General features: G+C 41.8%; 1 long non-coding RNA gene across 3 annotated transcripts in view; it reads right to left on the minus strand.

Annotated features, from left to right (window-relative positions):
• LOC119025084 overlaps window positions 1–17,618 on the minus strand; it is a 45,285-nt gene that overhangs the window by 20,847 nt on the left and 6,820 nt on the right. For 2 of the 3 annotated variants that reach the window (XR_005076690.1, XR_005076689.1), the window contains exon 2: window positions 15,885–15,926. This is a non-coding gene — a long non-coding RNA (uncharacterized LOC119025084). Of the gene's footprint in view, window positions 1–11,658; window positions 11,748–15,884; window positions 15,927–17,618 lie in introns of those variants that run through there. The other variant, XR_005076692.1, reaches the window with a different exon arrangement.

The raw sequence follows: 17,618 nt of genomic DNA on the forward strand, positions 1-17,618 counted from the left end.
CGCACACACACGCACACACACACACACACACACACACACACACACAGGAAAAAGATAAGCTTCCACAGAGTGTTTATTTCAGTAACATGTGGCGAAGAACGCACGGGCTAAGGAGCCTCCTCCTCGCCCCGGCTCCGTCACAAAGCGAGCTAAACGCTGCAGCTGAACCCTTGCAGCTATTTTGGCACAAAGTCAAAAGGCTGATAAGCATTTTTGGGTGAGACTTTGCTGCTTTTTCCTCGAGGAAAAACAGCTGCCACTTGTCCCGGTAAAAAACGCATTCAACAGTTCAAAGAGGAAATTTGCAAAAAAAAAAAAGAAAAGAAAAGAAAAGAAAAGAAAACACCACGGTAATGCTGATTCGTTGCTGCTTAAAAGTAGAGGAGATTTTATGTAAAGAGTGAGCAAGCCGGAGGAGTTAACCAGAGAGGGAGAGACCCAAACAGGATGGTTGTTTCCACCATCTTAGATTGTATTGATTATTCTTTGCTGTAACGTCTGTCTCTCTCACACACGCTGGCTCTCTTTTCTCTCCCTTTCTGTCCCTCCCTCCCTCTTTTCTGCCTCTGTCCTGCCACCTTCTCCACTCGGCGATCAGCATTTGGCTTTTTCCATTTGTGGCAGATTACTGTAACGCTATTGTACAACAACTTCCTGCCTCTTTTGGCTCTGGTTCTAAAAACTGCAAAGGCAGAGCTCGTGGCTTCAACTTTTTCCCCCTCGGCCTTGAACTACAGGAGCTCTAAAAGGAAAGAAAAGGAGGAAGGACATATGTAAAGTGTGTCTGTTACTGAGGAGCTATTCTGATTGCATTTCTGCTTTATAAAGTGCTGAGAATTAAAGAGGGCAGGAGGGGACTACATGCCTAGCAGAGACAATGAGAGAGAGAAAAAAAAGGTGGGGGTTAAACTTTTCTTACTTTCTTACTCTGTGAAAACTTTTCTGTTGGTTTTAGAGGGCACTGTGCTGTTAGTGGGGGCTCAAGCTCACGCAGATTTGTCTAACATGGCTGCTACTGCTTCAGGCTGCACAATTTGTGAGGGCTGCTTTCATAGCACGGCCACCACCCTGTTCCTCGCCGGCTCTGTTTCTCACTCCAGCAGCACAGAGGCTGGGTTTCTACCACGAAAACTACTTTTCCCCCCCCTCTGCACTTCTCTTTGCTCCACAGGTTTCAATAAAATAAAAAAGAAAAAATCACAGGTGATCAAACACAGACGACGCGCAGACCGTCAGAGGAGAAATCATAGCATTATTTACACCAGCTCGGTGCGGAAAAGGCAGGACTGCGATTCGTTTGATCTCTGCTCTCCTTCCTTAACTGAGACGCAAGCCCTGGTTCAGGCGTCTACATTGGCATGAGCTATAGAATCCTATTAGAAGGAGTGCAGCTGTACGTCACATCTCGCCATGCGTTTTAACCAATTGCGAAACCCATGACTTCATTATGGCTTTTAATGTATGAAGCTGCAGTGTGTATATGTTTGAGAGACCTTATTTGGGAGTATAACGGGGGTTATAAAATAGAACACAGGTCCAAGTATAACACGCAGCCGAGGCACACTTTGTGTATCTGTGCTCAGTGTGCGTGCTGCACTTTGCATGACATAAAGTTCATTTGAGGATACGCTTTTGGTTTCGAGCAGCCTGCCAGCTCTCACCACTGTGCTCATCAACACTGCTCCTCTGCCGCGTCTCTCAGTAATTGATCGCGTTTTAATTTTACGCCCATTATTTGTAATATTTTAGCAGCTAATACAGACTCTTTTAAGGGATTATTGTGCTGTACTTATTTAACTCTTTCCTATGAAACGCATTGTTAAAAAGGAACAAACCTTCACTGTTTCCACTTCTCTTTTTATTACTTGCACTGATCATTTCAGCTTAAAATGAACGTTTTTAAATCCGTAACAATGACACAAGTTTGTCTCTGCTCTTTGGTTCGCATTGTGGAATAAGCAGAGAAATGAAAAACAGCTCTTTATCTGGAGTACATGGCTGCACATCTGTGTGATACACGATCAGTCAATCAGGCCAATTGACGGTACGATGTGAAACAAAATGGCAGACGCCGCCATGTTATGGACTCAACATCCGAAATCATTTGTGTGTAATGTTTTAAGGAACAAAAAAAAAAATCCCTGGTAAACTCCAAATCCTTTTCCTGATCGTGTCAGAAGCCTCAGACGCCTGCTCAAATCCATCATGTTAAAATTTCTATTAAAAGTTTTGCATCTTTTTGTGCACAGAAAGAATTATTTAGAATATTACACGGATGAATGAATATGTTTAGAAATCATTAAAAGATATGAATTGTATATCGATACAAATGTCGCAGATGTGTTCCCAGCTCCATCAAAAATATACTGATCTATTATTACACAATTATAATTAATTAATATGGATATCAGAGCATTCAATAAAACAGTGATTAAGCTTTTTGGCCTTCTTTTGTACGAGTGTCATGGTCTGCTGCAGTCAGGAGAGCACACTGAACACACATTTAAGTGTCTGTCGTGGGAAAACACTCTGTTTTACAGAAAGTCAAGATAAGAGCAGAGGACAAGGACTCGTTATAAATACACTGCCTTTCTATAGCTTTCTTTCTATGGCTACAGGAAACAGTGAGGGGAGCTGGTGGAAGATGAAATTGCAGCGGGCAGAGGATCTGCAAAGTCGAACAATATTTGCACTTAGTCATTTGCAAACATCAAGGAGGCATTAGGAGGTTTGTGTTGGGGGGGTGGATGAGAGAGGGGTGGTTCTGTGCTGGGTCAGCAACCACCACTACATCAACATAGCAGACATGATATGTGGCACATAAAAACACATGTACATTCTAATGGACCAATTCAAGGGGATAAAAAGCTAACCACAAAAGTATCCCTTCGCCACGAGGCAAGACTTTATAATCTCCAGGAGCAGGGGCAGAGTCTATGAGGTGGTCTTGCTAAAGCCCCGCACGTGTCTAAACAACTTCTCTATTACACCCGAGACCTTTGAGGGCACTCCCCATCGAGTGGGGAACAAAGGCCATGACCCCGAGGTCAAAAGCGTTACACGGTAGGCCAAGCGGGGCCATTGAATGCTCTATTGCTGTTTGCTTTAAGAAGGTAAAGATTACTAACACATTAACTAACACCGATTAGGGGGTTATCCCTCATGAGACTGAGGTCCCAGGGCAGCACATCACGTCTTATTAACACAGGCTGGCCTTTGACCCCACCAGTCACCTCAGGCAGCCGACTGTGACCACCACTTTCAGCTCTTTGAGCACGGAGACGCACACAAACAAGAATTGAGGAGTATCACAGCGGAGGCGCTGCACAGCTTGAAAAAAATAACGGTTGTCTGGACAAGCACGAGCGAATGATGCAACATCATCACCGCACCGTACTTGGAGCGGTGATGAACTCCTGATCAGAAATGAGGGATGTGTGACGAGCAGCAGCAGGCTGCGCAGCATCTGTGTGTCTGAAAATAATCAGACTAATATTTCCCCAAAATTATGACCTACTAATGAAGCATTCAAACAAACAGCTTTTCAAAGCCTCTGACTTTAAAACACGTGTGCTACCGAAGTTCATAAAATGGGAGCACGTGCAATGAAGTTCTCATCACAAAATGGTGGACACAAGTCATGCGCAGTATGGATGTTCCAGATGATCATATGATGAAAAGGCAACACAGGGAAATTTCTTCACAAACCCCCTTTTCTGACATGCTATTCAAACGGTATTTTGCACCAGCAGACAGGAAAAAAGTAAAATGTTATAGTGAGCATACTTAACCCTACGTGCCCAGAAAGAGCAGGCCACTAATATCTTATAAAGAGACATAAATTATGCTCACCATCTCCGAAATTACTGCTCTTGATCAGATCATTTGCGCTTGTCTCTCTCAAAATAAAATACCATGGTAATTTACCGTGGTAATTTGATTGAGCCAAAAAAATGTCATTGCTGGGGAAATTTTCCTGGAGTGCTTTTCCCAAAAGGTCAAGTTCATGATTGTTTTAAGAATGTAAAAAAATGACACAGCTGCTCTTTCCAAAAGTTTTGTGCACGATTAAAACTTGCAGAAATTGAAATCAAGCACTTAATAAAACTATTTAATGCCTGTTAGTCTTCTGGACAGTTAAATAAAACATATATGTATTATAAAAAAAATAAAATCATTTCTCTTGTGAAAATATGTTGATTTTTTAATTTGCTGTGGGCTTAAAAGCTGATTATGACAACAAAGTGCCGTCTGTTTGGCTGCTCGGTGAGTGGTGACCTCAAATATATACATACTAAAATTTTAAAAAAGCAAACACTGAATTACAGCTGATTATATTATGTATATAATAGGAAAAAAAGATGCAAACATTTAAAATTGACGTTTAATTATTAACTGTAAAAATCACAGCTCCTTTTTTCCTTTTCCTTTAATGCCAGCTTTATTGTGAAGTGTGAGAGGGATCTGCTTTATTAAAAATCTAATGAAAAATATATAATAACGTATGAACTGAGTGGATTTAATATCTAATCCCATCAACTTTTTGTTAACTAATTTAATTAGCGTTCTGCAAATAAATAAATAAAATAAATTACACTCTAGCAAACATATATTACACATGTGCACTAAAAACACATTAGTCTAATCAAGCTTTATTTTTTCTTCTCCTGGGGCAGAGACACACAGTTCACCTGACAAAAATGGTGTTTCCATTTACTTTCAAAAGTTTGCTGTTATATGAACTGATCAACAGCAAACTATATTAACACATGTCCAATTAAAAAAAACAACAAAACTTAGATATAAGTTCCATGTTTGCATGTGTAATGTAACATCTAGCATTCTGATTTTAATTTAACTTAACTGTTTTTTTTAAGTTGACTATAAATGTAATAATTGAAGACAGTACCTTTTTTTCTTTTTTCCCCCCTCGGAAAGTCTCCTTTGTCTCAAAACATGGAATATTTTACAATCACTTCATTGCTTGTGAGTGCATGCTTTAAACATTTAATTATTTTTATTTTACTGGATTTTCGTTCTATCGGTTTCTCATGAAATGTTTAAAATGTGCCCTGCTATAACTCTTCTGATCTAAATAGCGCAAAGCAGGGCAGGGACATGTGCCAAACGCCTGTCGGTTATATTTCTGCTGCTGACAAAAATACAAAATCAGAAGAAATCATGGCATGAACTATGTCTTAAATATTTTTTGAGGACATAGTGTAAAGAAACTGCAGTTGTAGAAAGGTCATGTGCACCAGTTCATCTTAAAAAGAAAACAGTTTAAAGAGCTCATTCTCATCAGGAATTAACTCACCTTACTGTTTCTCGCAGGATTCTGAGAGAAAGAACAGGAGGAAAAGAGCATGGAAGAAGTTTCTCCTGGGAACAAGCTGGAAATTATGGACCTATTCGATATCAGACCTCAGAGTGGACAACCTATCCAAAGAGGGACGCGCCCTAACTGTAACTAACAACTACTTCTGGCAGCCCTTCAACAGCCAAACATATTGTCCTGGATCAGGGCAGCATCGAACTCAGGCAGTTTAGGCAAGAAATTCACATCCAACTATACTGGCAATTGTATCAAAATGTCAATAACAATGCATTCAAAGTATTTTTTTTTTTTTTTTTTTTTAATGAGAGTTATAAGTCTTAAGGTAAAACATTAAGACATTAAACAAAGATTTTCAAACCATGAGCCAAGTTAGACAAAAAGAGGGATAAACCTGACAGCCAGTGCAGATCATTTCTGTTTAATTGATTATCATAATATATATTACAAATGTTTGAACATACTTTTTTCAACAATATCATATATAGATTCAATCTTTAAGCTGTCAAAGTCTGAAAATCAAGATTTCTGGTTCAGACCAATTGAGAAAACTGTATAATAGCAACAGCAAGTACGTACAAAAATGCTGTGCTCGTAATGTGGAATTATTTGATGCTAAATAACATTTGTATTAATTCAAAATCTCCTTTAAATAGAGTCACTGTTTATTCATTGTAATACCCGTATTATCACGGTCATCCATTGTAACTTCAATGCATAATTTCAGCAACACAGACAATGTGCATTATGCAGTGTTGCCTAAAATGCACCGGTCGAATGCACTATGTTAACTGAGGTACCGGGACAAATTCTCACAAGTCAATGATGTGTGATAATAAAAGAGTAAATACTCCTTTTCTGTCCACTTGACTGGCCTGCACCAGGTGTCTGCATACCTGAAGTCTCCCTTCGCAGTTTCCCCCTGAGAGCTCCTAATACCTACTTTAAACAGCCCTGGCCATTTTTATTTCATTCTCCCTCAACACTAAGCCAGGAGTGCTACAGGCCTGGCATTTTAGGGGCCACGTCACAACGCCTGTGTCTGCGCCGCAGGGCTGCAAGGAGTCCAACAGCTGAACCACACGCACTCTGCGGTTCACCGCCTCGACAAACACTCTAGGCGTGCTGCTTTTGCTATCTCACACACCCTCTCTAGCATCCTTGCTCTAATGAGAACAGCAAAACACGCACCTAATACGCTCCATCCATTTCATAAACACTCTCTCCTCCCGGTGCCATTTCCGACGCAGGGCCAGTGAGGCTTCAGCTCCTGAGCCCCTTCACAGTACTTCCTCTGTCCTGATTACAACAGTAAAGTTAGCTCGGTCACAAAAATAGACAGTTCCCACTTCCCAATTCAGCAATGTCATTTAATGAGCTTGATAGCGTCTGCAAATAAATAAATAAATAAATAAATACATACATACATACATACATACATACATACATACATACATACATACATACATAAACCTGTGGCATCCTCTAAATGAGGACACAATGCAGACACTGATTTAAAAGTGACAAAAATAAAAACACTGATTAGGTAAATTCCAGTGACAGACTGTAAATGGTGTGTGTAATGTTATTAGCAGGAGGATATTTATCCAAGTGGGAGAAAAAAGCAGCACTTCACAGGACAGCTGCGCAAACAGAGGCTTTATTGCTCTGCGGGCTATTTCTGCAAATGTAAATTCTAGTTAAATATTATTTTTAAGATGAGCATAAGACATGCTATAACATTTCAAAGAATTTGGTGCAGACACTGTGTGTGTCTGTAACTCTATGTTGCACATTTTTTGTTTTTAATTTCTATCACATATATTATTTTTACCCTGTCTTTTGCATTGCGTTGTTATCTGTATTTTACCTTTATGTGTACACATTAGTTCACTGACTTGTTCTATTGCTCTGTACTAATGCTTGTGCCCAACAGAGGAGTAAGTGTCGGCACTAAAGAGCTCAGTCATTATAAAAAAAGAGGTTGTTTCTGTAAATATGAAGCTTCGCGGTATGTGCGTTTGGTCTGCATGTTCCATAAAGAGGTAAAATTTGTTTACTTCTATACAAGATTAAGGCCTTCTGGGTTCATAACATTAATATGCAGTTTAAATGATCCAAACAACTGTTGTCTGTTGTCTGTGCAGTAACTTATTTTTCTAAAATAAATGTTTTAGGCTTTTCATATGAAGCCATTTGAGTTGTATTTCTCGTGAAGTGTGTGATAACAGTGTTTATCACTATTTGTACTGTTAACAATGATCATAATCATTATTTCTCATGTTATATTGATGCCAACAAGCAGTCGTGCTCCTCAGGATTATGACTCCAGACACCATAAAAGAGCTTTAAGAGTCAACATTAGTTTACTGGTGCTACATTATTACTTCTTCTGATATCTGCAAGTGCGTAAATGATATGCCCTCGTTATACTCAAATGCTAGATGGTGTGTAATAACTCTCTGGTGCGCCCATCATCATCATCATCAACATCATCATCATTAGGGCTAAAGGTGTGGACCAGCACGTGGGAAACTGTGGATATGACAGCCCCTGACCTCTCACACCAGCTTAGAAAACCCGAGGGTCATGCAGAGGACATGGTGGTGGAGGGAGAAGTCAATCTTATCCTTCCGTTCCGCCACAGGCCTGTGTGCAGCGACAGCAAGATGAGCAAGTGGGCTTTCCAAAATCCACACTCGTTTGGCTGCGAGCAAGGCATCAGGGCCGTGTGTATTTCAAAGGAAACGCTGAGGAAAGCGTTTTTTGTGGCAGCACACATGCACTTGACAGTGTGTATTAGCCTGCCTCTGTGTCTTTGCTCCGTCCCCACCCTGACTCAATATCCCCCAACACCAATATCTGTCATCTTTAGTAGCCAAAATGGAATGCAGCCCATTTGTCTCACAGCAGTTGGGAATTCTACCTAATCTTGATATGGTTCTCACATGTACGAACAATTCTTTGTCATTATCTCAGCCCATACGAATACCTCCGGCTCTGCTAGGCAGCGTAGGGCCGAGGGGTTAAAAGCCAGGAGGCACCGAAATGAGAGGGAGAGAAAAGCATCAGCTCTCGGACTGCTGTCAATTGAGCCTGTGCCTCTGTAATGGGGGGGAGATAACCTGGCACAGAACCAACCACTAATGCCCCTTAAATGTCAGAGACTGCAGAAAGGAAGGGAGACAGCAAAAATCGAGAGCACATTCATATTTCAGTATGGCAGATGCTGTAATGCGTTGATGCCTCACTCTGAGTGCACACAAGGACACCAGGAGAGAGAAAAAGGGAAGGCAGACGCGAAAAAAAAAAAAACGGGAAATGAAAAAGAGAAAAAAAGGACTTTGCAGCAGTGATGGAAGCAGCCCCATCTGATGGTTGTCTCTATTCGGCAGACAGTTCAAATCGGATCTCTCTCTCCCTCTCTCTCTCCCTCGGTAGACGAAAATCTGGCGGGCGGGGGTCGGGGGGGACGGGGTTGAGTCTGGTGTTGGGGGTGGGGTTGGATTGCTGGAGAGAGTGATCTTTTTTTCCAGCGGGGTGAAAGGCGGACGGTCATGTGTGCAGAGCTCATGACAAAAGGCCCTTTTATGTGCAGCGTATGCAGATAGAGGAGGCTCCTTTGTGCACAGATGGAGAACCCATGCCTGGGTCTGCCTGCGGCGGAGAGGGAAGGGAGGGAGGGAGGAGAGGGGAGAAGAGTGTTGGTGAAGGGAAGGAAGGGGAGGGAGGGGTGTCTCTGGCACTGAGTGCCATCACTGTGTCTGGTGGGGGGAGGGGGCACGGAAAAGGAGAACCAAGCCGTCCTGGTCCTGCCAGGTTCATGCATTAGGGAGGAGGGGCCACAAGGCTTGCTAAGAGGATACCGATAACTGGCCGCCCCGTAGTGAGATCACAGAGAGAGTCCCATCCACTGTCGAACAACAAGTGGACGAGGGTTGGATATTATTTGCAAATAATCTTCGGTGTTTGCTTTAACCGGTTTGGGAAACCACCGGTTTGCCACATGCAGTGCCTGAGAGTTTAGGCAAGAGCAGAAAAGCATGTATCTGAAACCCAGGATTTATGGGTTTGAAAAGCTTAAAATACTTTTGATGCCCGTCAATCACACACTTAAATAAGGTAACACAAGCAAACGCAAGCATCACTTAACCATAACTGTGCTCCTGGCAAGCATCAAAGCAGACAAAATAACCATGTGAATGATCAACAGGGCTCCACACTAACTTTACACAGTGGTTGCACTCATGCACCTAGGTAGCACACTATTTCGGCGCATCTCATAACACAGCTCCTTAATGAATGATGTTAATGATGACAGTGATTGTTAGTAACATTTTTCTCCATTTAAGTCAAAGCACACTAAACAACACATCTCAGTAACGAAAACATTTTTTGGGGAAATCTGACCTTCTAAACATCAGGTGCACACAGCCGTCAATGAAAAATTTCAACAGCCCTTCACAGGCTGTTACGCACATGTGCGACCAAAATGGTAACACCCGAGAGCCTTTATCAAGGTTAAGGACATGACCTGACTTTCAATGTCAAGTTCAACTTCAAATTTGTTTCCTCTCAGATGACTCTGCCACTGCCTTCCACGCCACTATCACTGTTGCTTTGACCCGCACAGGGCCTCTGCTATGCCTGTAATCTATCAGTCGCTGGATAAGACTGTCAGCTAAACGCTGGAAGCATTTACTTTATCCCCGGTGCCACCTCTCCCCTGAGAGTCGAGGTGACTCCCACTGACATCCCGTCTGCTGAGAAGACGTCACATCCTTTAAGCAGCCTCCTCCCACTGACCGGGACATCTCAGCACCACAACCAGACAGATTCCTATCCTGCCAGAGCACCGAGTGATATGGCCCTTTTTCACCAGTGGACAGATGGACAGCACCCCCACCCTCCCCCACCACACACACATACACACACACACACACACACACACACACACACACACACACACACACACACACACACAGTCACATTAACCCCTTCACATAAGGCTAAAGCTGCTGATGCACTGAGCTTTGGATGTTTAGCATTCAATGTGTGGAAATGGAAGACATTAGAAGTGCAGGGTTTGCTTAAAGAGATCTGCTTAAAGAGATTCCTAGAAAGGAAAATAACTGCTGTAAATGATTCCCATGTCAGGTAAAGGATCACAAAAAAATACAAATTATGTAGCCTACAAACTGCAGCAATTTTAAATAACTAAATGCCATTATGCAGACCAACTGTAGCACAACAGCTGGTCCCCAGCTTCTCAGTTTCACCGACTCAGCATTATTATTGTCTTTAAACTAAAATACCATAAAATGGTTCATTTGGTAATTTTTTGTAGTTTTTGATTTGTAGATTCTTCTTCCCGGAGGTTATTTAAGCACAGTGGGGAAAAATCATAACCGCAAATCATGTGACGCCTTCGGAGGCAGGAGCTAGACAGGAAAATCCCTCAACAGCACAAAAAAATCAACTCTTTGTGTAATCACATTTTAAACAACACATCCATTGTATGTTTCTAAGCCACCAACAGTCGTATCGATAAACTTCTCTCCCTGGAAAATCTGGCAGTGACAACATGGTTTTATTCTTGGTATATGCATTAAAAAAAGGAGGTGACTCACAACCATTTGGCATTCCCTCCTCATGACTTGCTCTTCTTGATGCCACCATCAAAACACCCCTGCATAATTTAGGTAACTTGGCTTAATGTCAAATATTCAGATGACAATTAGCCAAGAGTTTAATTAACTGTTAAGCACATTTCACCCATCTAGCCCTACCAACTATGAGATTTTGTATTCTGAATGATGCTAAATATTAAAATGTGTTACTATTATTAATAACTGTGGAATTTTAACAAAGTAATTTTAAAAAAATCGTTATTTTTTTAGCTTGCCTCTTTAGCATTAAGGAACAGGCTAATGTATACATTAACGATGGATCAAATTACACCTGCTTACGGTTGTTAGCAGCATATTGCACAGAAAATTACGGTAACACTGACACACTGTTTTTTTTTACAACTCTGCCAACTTCAACCACTTTACCTTTTTGTTGGTTTTGTTAGCCACACTGCTAAAACCACAACAATGTTGTTTTGTAGCTATCTGTTGGCAGCCACTCCCAATAAAGAAGCTAACAGAAGCTACCTATATGCTGACATTACCTGCCTCGCAGGAATGGTGACATGGCAGAGAACCAAAGCAAACGACTATGTGACGAAAGCCAAATATTTAGCAAAACAAAGAATCAACACATTTTTCTCATGAGATGACAGACCAAAGAGCTCCAACACCAGGAAATAATAGACTTACATTCAACACGTGGTCAGAGAGGTTTCCAAAGGGATTCCCATGCAGTTCAGTTATGCTAGCTACAGTAAGTGGACGAGCAGCAGTTTGCTAACTCGTTAGCCACAACAACATAAAAACTAGAGGCTAATTAATCACAGCTGGGAGTTTGTTTTTAGGTTTTCCAGCCCCCTGGTGGTCAAAACTCAGTTAATGCCGCCTTAAAAGCTAAATCTTAACAAACACAACTCATGGTAATTCAATTTTTATGTGGCAAGGTTAACAAAATATAAAGATATCTGTTCCTTATCTTAAAAGTATTTTTAAACTTATCACAATTTTGGTTCCTACATATCCTCATGAACTATTCAGCAGGATAGACCACTAACTCTTGTAGTAAAATGTCTGGAAATAGCCATGTAGTCTAAACCATTATGAAGAGTTGAGATTTTAACTTAACTGCCAGAGAGTGGACTTTACTACTCTCCCACATCTCTACGATTATATGCGGGCCTTTCTTTCTTACTTACACAAACTCTCTCACACACACATTCAAGAACACTCACCCGAAGGCGAGCCAAACAAGGTAGGCTCAGGCTAATTAAAATGATTAGGTGTTTTTGTTTGAGTACTGTCTTGGTTTGCTGGCTCCGGCCTAACCCATGCCCAGCCCGCCTGCAGTCCGCCTGCCAGGAGGCCAGGAATGAAAGGCTGGCACTTACCCTTCTCTACTCTATCTGATCCCCTGTTGCTACCCTAGATGCCAACAAAGGTATTTCTGCCCCTAATCAACAGCCAGGGAGAGGGAGAGATATGGAGGCATGCTTGTCTGCGATAGAAAGTACGGAAATAGGGCTTAAACTCACAATAGTGTCCATTTCACCAAAATAAATGCCTTACAATCTTGTAGTATACAATTTCTTTCCCATTAATTAATCTTCATCTCATGAATGAAATCCGCAAATGAAAATAATTCCTCTCTAACTACAGAAAGCAGGTGGATTGTCCTCATACACTGCACTTCAGACTGGTGACTAACTAGGGAAAATTTGGGGAAATCAGACATGAACAAAGACATGGCGACGATGAAGACGAATATGAAGAGGACGATTCTCTTGCCACGTTCAATATCCGCCGGTCTCAATTGACCTGTAAAATCCTGAAGACAGGAACAAATGCAAATAGCGCTGACTTGCTTGCACTAAAAAAAAAAAAAAATTCCTGAAGGCCTTTCAAATGAACTCACCCTCACAATGGTGGGGTGCCCAGAGCCGGGTGAATATACGGTCTGGGCTCTGAATGGCACAATGTGTGAGAGCCAAACTGGGGAGCTGTGAAGTGAAGGCTCAGGACCCTCCAGGCTGCCTGCTGCTGCTGAGCTGAGCCTCGGCTGCTACAAAGCTGACCACCAACACTACAGTGCTCTGCTCGGCAAATGCCTGACTGAACGCTACACTACAGGCCTGAGCTCAAACTGGAAATAAAACCAACAACAACAAAAAAAAACCTCAAGATGGAAATCTAAATCAGAAAATATCTCATAATTTAATCATTAAAATCAAATGCTACACGCAAGACACTCGATCCCTGTGAGAACTGTGAAAGGAGAGGGTATTTTTGAGGCTAGAGTGAGCAATTCACGTAAAACAGGGCAGCACGAACAAACAGTTAGTCCGCTGGGTAAATTAAGAATAAAAAGTCACTTTCTCGACTTCAACAATTCAGGAGAAACTGCACCAAGTCCTGCTTCGTAGTTTTCCTTTTAACTATAAAGCACTTCTCAAAAACTAGCTGCCACTTCGTTGCACATTTATCCATGTGCTTACATAACAAAACTGTCTGTTAAGAGGTTTTTGATTCCTGTCGATCATCAGCAAACAACTGTTGAAGTGCCCTTGAGCAAGGCACCGACGCCCACTCACTTCTATATATACTAACTGAAAACAGGGAACATGAGAGTTTCTCATTTCACCAGCACACAGTGCACCTGTCACCATTGTATTATGAACAAAACCTTTCTGTTATTCTGTTACTTTTTTCTTTATGTCTGAGCAGCAAGGTTTTTTTTTGAAGCTGTAGAGAACAAAAATATTCTAATCTCCTAATCTTACAAATAATTACAGCCCCGATAAACGCATGATATTTCAGAACCATCAGCCATATTTCAGCGTCCTTTCAGCAAACAGATGCAGAAAAGGATGTAGGGCTAGGAACAAGGACAATATAAACGTCGAAGTTTATAGAGTCGAACATTTTGTATGTTGAAAAACACACAAGTACTGCAAAGCAGTAACAGAGGCTGGGCAGAGAAATAAAGAATAAATACTAGAATTGAAGTTTTATATTAATCCAAAAATACAATCCAGTATACCCCTCCAACGCTAATTCTAAACATTTAAAAGAGGCATATCCGTTTTGTTTTTTATAGTAACAGCCGTGCGAACAAACTAATCTAACGTATCATTATTCCTAAAGTGTTTTGTGCTCATTCCTCTTTTTAATCTGAATATTAATTCCACAGCATATCTACATTCTCAACATCTCTGCAGTTGTTACTGCAAAACCAAGACATCTAATCAAATAAATTTACATTGATTTATTGAACCTTAATCTACCCGTAACTCTGTTGACGTACAGTTCTCTTCACTGTACAGCGCCATTTCCATGTCCATGGCTGAGGAATGTTTTGGTGATGTCTCTTTAAGAGAAGGCTGAGCCTACAGCTGTGAGAGCTCTCTGCTTTGCTGCTCCTCTTATTTCTACTTTCGAACTTCATTTTCAGCCCTTGCAAAAGATTTTCAGAGCCGCTCGCTGGACGTTGGCAGGCACTTTCACCAGGAGCCAAACTTCCCAGCATGCTTTGTGGCGGGGCTGGCTTTTGTTCACAAAGTTAACTGTGAAGTTGCTCTGCTAGACGTGAGGGACAGACTCTGCCTCGCTCCCTGACCGGGTTCACATGAGATACGGGTTTTCACGTGCGCGCCGTACAGCCCATAATTCTGCATTGTCTTTCATTATATCCATATCAAACACTCTTCCAAGAATCTCGTGCAGCGTTTGATGCATGACTATAATTTGAAAGGCTGTGGTTGAAAAAAAAAACAAAACCCACTAACTTACAAACAGTGGTTATAACTCACATATAATTTAATGTTTCATATCAAATGTCTTCTATCGTTGTTTTACAAATACCTGAATTAAACCGCTGGAGTTAAAGACACGTCTTCAATCATGCTGCCCTCAGTCCACTTTCTGCAGCAGATGCATCATCAAAGCTACTTTAAAGCTGCCCCCCTCTCTATGATGCACAACTAAATTACATTTAATCCGAACGCCATGGAAACAGTTCCGACCGTTTGCTCCAGAGTGGATATTACATCTCCACCAAACGAAATGCGAGGGACAGTACAGGCTGCCTGCAGCATCTGGTGGACACCTGTAAGACTGCATGTCACTGGAGTGAATAAGAGAGGCCTTTGTATTTCTGCTAAGTCACCAAAAATCTGGGCCAGAGTATACTGACCCTTAGTGCTCCAGCCAGCTCCAAAGGCTTCAGCATGGAAGCCATGTGGGATATTTAACCTGAGCGTTCGATCGCTAAATCAAAGGCAACATAAATAACAAAGCACAGTCGACGAACGGCAATAAAAATATCAACACCAATCTGGTCAGACACGCAGGACTAAATTCTTGGGGTGGGCAGCAAAGCAAGGATCTGCCAACATTTTCCAAGGTCACTGACACAGAAAGAACAAGCCAGGATGACCTGTGCACTTGGATTTTAATCTTTTCCAAGTACCGACAGTGCGATCTGTTACTTCTTTGAATGTAGCACAAAGGGAGAGCGATTCAGAACTACTTGTCTGTCTCACTGTGGTCTTTAATCATTATATAGAGCAAATATAAACAGTAGACACAATTAAATCAACATCATTGAGATATGACGAAATGAAATCGAATATTCCTGCAGTAAGTTCTACCCTTGTTTTGATGCTTTTTAAACCTGAGGCTACCGTTTGTGTTTACACCATCGTATTGTAATGTTTTGTTAATATTACAACAATAGTGCGCCTCTGGTACTTTATCCACAGTGTGAACAGTCAGTAATTCAACTGTATAACACGCCACTACTGAGGAGATGACACAAGCAGCTCTCTTTCAAAGACTGGTACGTATGTCACAGCTGTTATATTTTTCGGGGATGTTCATTTCTTTTTTGTGTTCTCCCTCTACATGTTTAAAGTACTCACAGTGATAGTTTCAGCGCCTTTGCCGTCTCCTTGTTCTTTCGTCTGTTGAGCAAACAGAAAGGAAAATACTGTCAGTTATGTGTCGAAAAAAATGAAAACTGTATGGTGACAAAATCTTCAGCTCTTGGAGACAAAGAAAATTGGCTCAACATGTGTTTTTGCTCAAGCACTTCAGGCCAGTGCGCGCCCGTTAGCTCTTTCATTTATGAGAGCTAATCACTACAAGTGAACCAGATCACAAAGGGACAGTCACTGACACCAGAGCAATTACGTTGTACAGGTCTAATCCCTTACACAGCACTTAGGACAGTTTTAAAGGCCACCAGGGCACACTGCCGGGCTCCCTTAACTGTAAGGGTGCAGTTTGGTCCATTTTACAGCCACTGGGGCGCAGGCCTGATTGTTAAGACCAGGGAAAGTAATCCCTGGAGTCAGGCCACTAAACCTGCTCTGTCCCTGTAACCATGGCAGCAGACAGGTAGTGTCTGGGTCACAGGGCAAACATGGCCGGGCTTCAGCGCTGGCTGGCGTTTAATAAAAAACTAGCCTGGTGTGAATGTGCACACACATGCAGGCGAGCGCACGTGTGCACCCACATGAATGCAAATGCGAACGTCCGCGCACGCACACAAACACATGCGTGCGCGCACAAGCACACACACACACACACACACACACACACACACACACACACACACACACCCCAGGTTAAGGTGAAAGTTGCCAGCTGACCTGGTGCGACCACAAAGCGGTGCAGGGTTTCAGTTAATCAACAGTGGCACTGGATATTCAAGATGGCTAAAACAGCATCAGCAAGCACTAAACACAGTGAGTCACAGCGACAGGTGAATGGCGGACTTGAAAATGTTCTAATCTCTGAATTTTGAAGCAGTGTTACGTTTAGAAACTAATTCATTACTTGAATTAACTGAAATATAGACAATCACGACACCCTGACCTAAAAAATCTTACTCTCCAGATGTCATCATCATCATCATCACCATCATTCTAATCCTTTCTTCAGTGAAAATAAAAGCTGTGATGCAACAATGATCATTCCCACTAATCATGAATCATCTCACAATTGTTATATCTGTAAAAAATGATTGCAAGAGGATATCTTTTTCGCATATCCCTGCAGTCTAGCCTCTAGTTGAGTCTCAGACATGTAAAAATCAATCAAGCAGGTATTTACATGTCACCACAGAGTTTGACGGACGGAGCAGGTGAGGAGGAGACTGGATTCACTTTTTTTCACAGGTTGGTCTTTGTCCGATCACTTTCTTTTTCTAATTACTTTACTTCCCTGTTGCATTATACCACGTGAGCAGTTTTAAGATACATCGATTTAAAAAAATTGAGACGTATCAGAGAGCACATTCTGCTTTCCCAAACGCTGTCACTTGAAAGGTAAATAATAAATAATGAGACGTCGGGTGCAACACGAATCGCCCAGTTTGATTTTTCCTCCTCACAAACTGCTCCTCACAACGACGGTCTGGTCTGGTCCACCTTGCCCTTTCGAAAGGAGCACATGATCTCCCCCTGGCCTTTTCTCCATTTACCGGCTCTCCCTCTCTCTTTTCAGTTGCTATGAGACACTCCAGCTGAAGCCAAGGCTTCCACAATTCATTACCGGAGGAACAAAAGCCAAAGCACTGGACAAAGCAGGGCAGACCAACTCAAACCAGCTCCCACTTAACACACACATCACACCTCTGAGTGCTCCGCTGA

Source organism: Acanthopagrus latus, chromosome 8 (assembly GCF_904848185.1).
Source record: "Acanthopagrus latus isolate v.2019 chromosome 8, fAcaLat1.1, whole genome shotgun sequence".
In the NCBI taxonomy this organism is placed as follows: domain Eukaryota; kingdom Metazoa; phylum Chordata; class Actinopteri; order Spariformes; family Sparidae; genus Acanthopagrus; species Acanthopagrus latus.